This window comes from Meriones unguiculatus, chromosome 6, assembly GCF_030254825.1.
Source record: "Meriones unguiculatus strain TT.TT164.6M chromosome 6, Bangor_MerUng_6.1, whole genome shotgun sequence".
Classification (NCBI taxonomy): Eukaryota; Metazoa; Chordata; class Mammalia; order Rodentia; family Muridae; genus Meriones; species Meriones unguiculatus.
Genome location: NC_083354.1, coordinates 122,225,300 through 122,234,021, shown reverse-complemented (window position 1 = coordinate 122,234,021; position 8,722 = coordinate 122,225,300). Strand labels below are relative to the sequence as shown.

Below are 8,722 nucleotides of genomic sequence, written 5' to 3'. Positions count from 1 at the left end.
AGCAAGTGGTGCAGTCTTACATGCGGAAGGAGTACCATGCTCTCCTTCTCCTCAGGTAAGGTTATTTTTCCATACAGCAAGCTATTCAGTAAAGCTGACTCAACTGCAGAGGAGCCTATGAATGGTAGGTGTGAGGATACAGTTGCTGTAGGTAGGGTTACTGTGATATGGGGAAGATGAAAATATTAGACACATAAAATGAGGAAATAAGCATCTTTTTTTAATCCTGAGTTTCCAGGCAATATGAGACCAACTATGGAATCCTGAGAGAACAAACTATATAGCAACTGTTAAAATATCTATTGAGATGCTGCTGTACCCCAGCCTCTCTTTGGGCTACTAAGAAAACAATGAAGTGCTGAGTGTAAGGAACTTATATTTCAGCGAAGAAGAAAAATAATAAGCAAGTAAAATGCATAATAAAGTATGGTATCCCAGATAGAGGGAAGAATGGTTAGAAAGGAATTGTGGCAGGCTAGAGGGAATGTGTGCTAGTTTAAGGAGTGGAACAAAAGTTTTTATTTGTGCCTGGTGAGGACAGCAACAGGAGTGAAGTTAGAACTTGGTCTGAGAGTAAGCCCATGTGGTTAATGGGAACTATGGAACTAAGTTCAGATGTTTTTGAATGGGGGCATGGTTCAAAAAGGCAAGGCAGACACCTGAAATAGGATCAACAGCCCATCTGGGCCCTTGCAGTGAGAAGTGAGAAGTTAGGAGTCTAACAGACTGTGGCAAATATTTCATAGTACCATAGTGTACTGTTTAGGTTTTTATTGTTTTTCAACTTGTTGAATCTAGGGCCATCTAGAAAGAGGAAACTCCAAGGAAGTAATGCCTCCATCAGATTGGCCTGTAACAAAGGCTATGTGGCATTTTCTTGATTAATGATTGAGGTTGTAGCTCACTGTGACCATTGCCACCCTTGGACAGATGACACTGAACTGTATAAGAAAGCAAGGGGAGCAAGCCGTGAGACCGAGCTGGTCAGCAGGATTCTTCCTTAGCCTCTATATCCGTTTCTGTATCCAGGTTCTTGCCCTGAGTTCCCTTCGCGATGGACTGTAAGCTGTAAGCTGAAATCAGCTCTTTCCTTCCTAAGTTGATTTTGACCATGGTGTCTATCACAGCAGCAGGGAGCAAACTAATACTCAGGAGAAGGTGGTGGAGGTGCTTATGGTGAGAGGTGAACTGATTGGAGATTTATTTGGAGGGACATGGGGAAATACCAACTCACTGGTAACCTGGAAGTGAATGGTAAGCGGAACGGGTGAGATGAATTGGTTAATCTAATACCAACTGTCAGCCCTGCAGTCATATCTACCCAAGCAGCACTAAACAAATTCAGCAGGTTGCATTTAAGTATATATATATGTATGTAACAATAACAATTAAAAAAGAGGCCATGAAGTTGATAGGGAGTTGTTGGGGGGGGTTGGCATGGGAGAGTTTGGAGAAAGAAGAGGAAGGAGGGAAACTATGTATGAATTTCAAAAAGAAGAGATAACTTGGCGAGTGTCCATGCCTTTTCCTAATGTCAGGAAAATCTATATATATATATTCAAGGCTTGGAGCGATAAACTCCAATATTCTTTTTCTTTTCTTTACCTGGCATCATCCTCCCCACTTCCTCCTTCTTGAGACAGGAGCTATCGTAGCCCAGACCGGCCTCAAACTTTCTGTGTAGCTGAGGCTGACATTAAACTCCTGATCTTTCTGCTTCTACTTACTTGCCCCTAGTAGATGTACTGAAATTGTTGGCACACATCATCATACCTGACAAGATCTACTTTCTTACTAAAAGTATTTTGGTAAGATTTCTTTTTCTGGTAAAGTTTGTCTCCTTGATATATTGGTTTGAGAGAATATAGCTAAACAAAAATCATATTGTTACTACGTTGTTATTTTGGTACTTAAATGTTTATTTTGAGGTATGTTGGAAATTGTAGATTCCTGATTGCTATATCATTTTCATAACACTTTTTGCTTATCCATAGAAATTGTTCCTGTTGGTCTACATCCTGGTTATTTTTTGTTGTCAATCTGACACAAGCAACAGTCACCAGCTGGGATAATGGAGTTTCTGTTGAGGCGACCCAGATCCTATTGGAGTGTTCAAGTCTGTGGGGTGTTGCCATCACTGATGACTCAGGTGGGCAGGCCAAACCCTGCGGGTGAGGCCACTTGTGGGCAGGTGGCCCTGGGATGTATGAGAACGTAGCGTGAGTATGAAACAGAGTGAGCTCTCTTCCCCTCCCCCTCCTCCAAGTGCTGAGTTATACAAGTTATACACAGCATGTCCAACGTTTAAAAAAATTGCTACTGATGTATTTGGACTTATTTTGGGCATTTAACTTTATTTTTTTGTACTATTTTGGAGAGTATCCTATTTTTCTTCCTAAAATATTAATTGGATTTTGCCAGTTTTTTTCAGATTTTTGAAGAATAAAGAATATATGAATGATTTAATGATTCTATTAGATGAAGAGTTATGATTTTGATAGGGGATTTGGAAACCCATTATACTTTTAGGATGTATCCACAGTTTTGAGGACTGTCAGTATTTAGTGTTCTGTTAGCTGTTTGTCACACTGAGACAAGAAGTTTTTGGGAAAGCTTGTTTTGGCTCCCGGTTTCCGGAACACAGCTGGTTGTTGCTTTGGGCCTGTGGCAACACACAAGGGAAGGGAGCATAAGCAGAGTCAAGTTGCTTTCACAGTGTTACTCATAAATTTTTATTTACAGACCAAAGACACCTTTCCTTTCTGTAGCTATTTTCTCTGAACTAAAGTGTTCTTTCAAGAATACAACAAAGACATTTGCTCAACCATGTTCGTTAGCAGCTTTATTTGTAATAGCTAGAAGCTGGAAACAACTTCCTCAATTGAGGAATGGATACAGAAACTGTGGTACATTTACACAATGGAATTAAAAACAAGGACATCATGAAATTTGCAGGCACATGGTGGGATCTAGAAAAGATCATCCTGAGTGAGGTAACCCAGAAGCAGAAAGACATACATGGTTTATACTCACTTTTAAGTGGATATTAGACACATAATATACAATAATCATATTAAAATCTGTACACCTAAGGAAGCTAATCAAGAAGGAGGATCCTGGGTAAGATGCTCAATCTTCAGAAAGGCAAACGGATAGACATCAGAAGAAGGTGAAAACAGGGAACAGGACAGGAGCCTATCATGGAGGGCCTCTGAAAGACTCTACCCAGCAAGGTATCAACACATATGCTGAGACTCATAGCTAAACTTTGGGCAGAGTGCAGACAATCTTATGAAAGAAGGGGGAGATAGAAAGACTTGGAGGGGACCGGAGCTCTACAGGAGAACTACAGAACCAAAAAATATGGGCACAGGGGTCTTTTCTGAGACTGATATTCCAAACAAGGACCATGCATGGAGATAACCTAGAACCCTTGCAACGATCTAGCCCATGGCAGCTCAGTGTATAAGAGGGTCCTCAGTAATAGGAACAGGGACTGTCTCTGACATGAACTCATGGGCTGGCTCTTCGATCACCTCCCCCTGAGTCAGGAGCAGCCTTACCAGTTCACAGAGGAAGACAAGGAAGCCATTCCTGATAAGACCTGATAGACTAGGGTCAGATGGAAAGGGAGGAGGACCTCTGATATCATTGGACTGCGGGAGGGGCATAGGAGAAAAAGAGGAAGGGTGGGCAGGATTGGGAGGGGATGGGAGAGGGTGCTACAGTTGGGATACAAAGTGAATAAACTATAAATTAATAAAAATAAAATAAAAAGAAAAAAGAAAAAAGTTCTTTCCTTGTTTTAGCTGCTTTTCCCCTTGCTGAGGAAAACACGTGATAAAAGCAACTCAAGTAGAGAAGGGCTTATTGATTTTGGCTCACAATGCGAAGGTCTGATTTACCATGTCAGGGTTAGTGTGTCAACAGGAGCATGAAGAGCTGGTCACATCGCAACACAAACAGAAAGCAGAGAAAGGGAAATGCTATGGCTCAGCTGGCCTTCTTATTTTTATTCAGTATACCTTGTGAATGGTGCCAACTCGGTTACTCTAATCTAGGAAAATCCCTCACAGATACAATTAGAAATTTGTTTTCACAGTGTTTTAAAATCTTTTTTAAAAACAGTAATTTATTTATTTTATTTCATTTGCATTGGTGTTTTGCCTGCGTGGATGTCTGTGGGTGTTGGATCTTGAAATTACAGATAGTCATGAGCTCCCATGTGAGTTCTGGGAATTGAACCCAGGTCCTCTGGAAGAACAGTCAGTCCTCTTAGCTGCTGAGCCACCTCTCCAACAATTGATATTCAAGATTAACCAATTAACCCTTACACTACTGGAAAGGGACCTCATTCAACTCAAGGAGCTAATGAAATCTAGGCTGTGCAAGAAGCATTCAATTACAAGATTTGAAAGGCTTTATTTTTTTAAGTTATATAAGCAGTAAACAATTGCTGGGTAAAAGGAGTTTCTTCCATAGAGCTGTCTTCATGTGGACAGAGAGAACACCTGTGATGATGCTTTCAGGAATTGTAATTATGCTGAGACGGGCTTTTTGGTGATGTAGTTACTCTTGAATTACCCTGGTTCCCTCAGGGTAATTATGTTTTCATAAGTAACCTCAATAAATTCTTTGGTTCACCAAGCTGGGCTTAAGTAGAATTATTTCCTTGGTAAATTGACCTTTCTTCACATCTCCACAGGAAAGGCTACAAAATACCCAAACAGGGACCAACAGAACCAAAGATGAGTTGATGAAGAACAGTTGCATGACCCTGCAACACAGAACTGAGGTTGACCTGTTTGAAGGTGGCTCATCTGTGTGGGTAATCCCGATGTGGCTACCTTTCCTTATGTGGCATGGTATAGTGCATCTTCTTGCATGTTCCCTGGCATGGATATTAAAATATGTTAGATAATGTTGATGTGACAGTGGAGTGTATGTGTGTGGAATCTCAGCATGGCTATCTTCCTCTCTGTGTTTTGTCTGCTTGATGAGTTCAGTGCTATATATAGGCATAAGGATATAGCCTAAATACGTTATGGACTAGAAAGTATGTTTCAGTCATTAAAAGTAGCACAGATGATACAGAGCAATTCTCCTCTAAGCCTCATCCCTCGGGAAAAGGGTTTGTAACTTTCTTCATGGCTCTGGAGTCCTTGATAGGGCGACAACTGTGTCAACAGCATACATTCATTCAGGACTTCATTCAAGCAAGGCTTCCTTGACTCCCTACAATGAATACTGACAATTGTCACTATAGGCTTCCCTCTTCCTCTCTCTCTTCTTCATTATGCTATACTCCACAGAGAAGTAACTGAGGCCTCAAGGTGTTAGGAAATGTTACTGAGGGCATTTATACGGCAAATATGCTAACATATGATTTTAATCTGTAGTCTTGCCTTGGAATCAGTCTTCCTACAAGATGTCCTTCCTTGTTTCATCTCCTCCTGCCACCTTCCATCCTAGTGTGAAGTAGTATTTCTCACAGTGACTCCCCGTCATGGTTGGCTTATGATGTCACTTAAAGCCAAACCATTTTGTCAAACTTCTAAGGTTTGTCCCATAAGTCAATCAATAGTTCTTAGTCTTCCCCACCAAGTGTAGCTTCTATATTCCTGAATCTCTACACTTTCTGTAGTCATCTTGCCATGACCTGTTCCTCTGGGATATTAATATATGGACTCCTCCTGCATGCCTTGTGTGTTCCTCCGTAGTTATAATCCATGTCACTTTCATCTCATTGATTTGCTGAATTTCTCATCAGTTAATCATTGCTTGACTCCTAGATCATAGATGAGGATGCTTAGGGTATTATTGGTTCTTTGTGCATTTCACCTCTTGCACCCCAATCCTACTCATCTCCCTCTCCCTTCTCCCTTGTGCCTGTCCTACACTCTTTCATCCTCCCTACCAATAGAGGAAAAATACTGTGAATCTGTAGAGTATCACAGTGTGGACCATCGTATATCCATTGGTACACACTTCTTTGCTTGCAAATATTCATTGCAATGACTCATCGGTCTGCTACAAGGCCTATGGCTTCTGCCACTTTATCGACACTGGAACCTCACAGGGACTCCTCTTAGATATACTGTTGTTGCCCTTTGTCGTGAAGATACGTAGTTCTGGTTCTGTAGGACCAGCTCCTTCGCTTTCCAGCAGTTCACTGGAGTAGATGTTGGGGAGGGCCAATTTGAAGATCTGGGCCTGAGAGATATTTGTGCTAGTTAGCCTGTTGGCTCTCCCACACTCATGCCTTTGGCGATGTATCACCAGCAACCCCTATATTACCAGGGCCAGCTCTACTCTGCTGCCCAGGTGAAATACAGGGCCCACTCTCTCAAATGTTACAGCTGCTGAGGGATATGGCCAGTTGTTCACTCTCACGATCGCAGGGTCAACTCCCCTGCCTGCTAAAGATGGCACCACCATCCAGCCAGCAAGAGGCAGGGCAGGCTCACCCACACTCAGGCCCTCAGGTCCAGCTCACCCACAATCCCCACATCTAGTGCCAGCTCTATTTCGTTGCCCAGGCAAGATGCAGGGCCCACTTTCCCAAGTTCTGCAGAAGGTAAGGGGCAGGACCAGTTGTCCTGTGCTCCTGACCCCAGGGCCAGCTCTCCTACCTGCCATAGGTGTCAAGGGACTAGAGTAGAAGACGGCATTGCTCCTTTGCCCACTTGTCAGGCAAATTGTGGGGCCAGCTCGTCCATTTTCACACCCTCGGGGCCAACTCATCCACACCCCTGCCATCAGGATCAGCTCTACTCTGCTACCCAGATGAGGTGTAGGGTCCACTCTCCCGAGTGCTGCAGCAGATGAGGGGCAGGGACAGCTCTCCTGCTCTGATTACTTTGGGCCCACCTCTCCTACCTGCTGTAGGAGGTAAGGGGCAAGTGGAGGTCATCTCTCTTTTGCCTATGTCACTACATGGCAGGCAAGTGTCAGGACCAGCTTTTCAATGCACGCACCCTCAGGGCCTGCTCATTTATGCCCCCACCACCAGGGTCAGCTCTACTATGCTGCCTATGAGACATGGCATGCAGTAACTTCTCTCCTTAGTGCTGCAGCTGGTGAGGGACAGAGCCAACTCTCCTGCTCTTATGGCCCTGCTCTCTCACCTGTCTTAGGTGGAGGAGGGAATTTTTCCCTTGTCTACACCACTGCACAGTAGATGAGCCAGTTTTCCCACACTCACCCTCAGGCCAGCTCACCTGCAACTCCCACAATGTGCATGGGAGGGGGAGAGTCTCCTGAGTACTAAATCTGGTTAGGAGCAGGGTCAGCTCTCTTGCTTTCATGGCACCAGGGCTAGGTCTCCCACAATGCCAAGGTGAGAGGTTGGGTAAGTTCTGCACATCCTTCTGACATCAACATGTCCTGAGCTAGCAGCCCAGACCAGGGACATTGCCTAGATTTTCCTGGTAGCAGGTCCTTGTTGCAACAGGGCCATAGACCCAGATTTGGCCCCTGGTGTCAGCACAGGCCAGGACCCAACCATGGAGGAGGTGACATCACTGTCTACTTACATCAGGCTGTTCTTCACTACCCTCGAGTCTCCACTTCTGCCTCTCTTCATGCCCACGTCCTTACATGTCTCTTTCTCTTTTGTGTCTCCACCACTTACATGCTTCTCTCACTGGTGTCTGGGGTCTCTGAGTGTTCGGGGTTGTTTCAGGAGTGGTCTCAGGAATGCCATGCCCAGCTCATGCATTATGGTGTTACCATAGGGGTCATCTTGAGCATGGGCTGCTTCCACTCCAGGCCTGCCCAGTGCCCAACTGGCGGTCATCTCACGCTAGCTCCCTGTCTGAGCCTTTTGTTGCCAGACTGGTGGTTGTCTCAGGTTAATTTTTCTTTTCAGGGAATGTTAGCCTAGTAGTCATTCAGACCTATGAACATAGGTCAGAGCACTGTGCATAGACATAGCTTCTTTCCTCTCTGCCTTCTTCTGACACACATGGGACCCAGCAGCCACATGTGCAACGCTTCTAGGGGTAGCAATGCATTGATTTTTATACACTAGGAAACCGAGTACAGACAATTTAATATCATTAATCATGACTGAGTATATAATAGTAATATAGAGCTCAGGAGAAAGACATTAAGCTTGTCTTGGTAAGTGGCAGATGCTCTACCACAATGAGGCATTGTGATGGTTAAGATGAAAAGTTAATTTCACAGGTCTCATCTAAGAGATAAACCTCTGGGCATGTTTGTGAAGGAATTCCTAGGTCAAGTTAACTGAGATGGAAAAATCTATCTTCATGTGCATGGCACTACTGCATGGGCTGGTGTATTTGACGAGAGTAAAACGAGAAACTGATTATCAGCATTCATCTCTCTCTTTTTCCTGGTGGCAAATAAAATGTGACCACCTGTCCTCATGCTATTGCTACCATGATTTTATCACCGTGATGGACTGTATCTCCCAACAGCAAGCCAAAATAACCACATTTTTTTTTTCTAAGTTGCTTTTCTTAGGTGTTTGATTAAAAAAACAAGGTAAGGTTAAAAAAAAGTAGCTAATACATATTCCCACTAGTGAATGGATATAGAGACCTGTTGTGTAGATAAGGGGCATGGAATCAGAGTCCATTATTGTGGAAGTAGTAGCAGAAAGTAAGAACAGATGGCGATGTTTGACATCTGCAAATGGGCGAAACTGGGCTCTAGGGATTCCCAAACCCCACAGTTTCATGAGAAAAGTAGAAGG

The 8,722-nt window shown here is 43.7% G+C and overlaps 1 non-coding gene across 1 annotated transcript; it reads right to left on the bottom strand.

Annotated features, from left to right (window-relative positions):
- Positions 1-7,872: 7,872 nt before the first annotated feature.
- LOC132654987 (small nucleolar RNA SNORA17) lies at positions 7,873-8,008 on the bottom strand. Its single transcript, XR_009592583.1, has one exon. It is a non-coding gene; the product is annotated as a small nucleolar RNA SNORA17 (small nucleolar RNA).
- Positions 8,009-8,722: the final 714 nt, after the last annotated feature.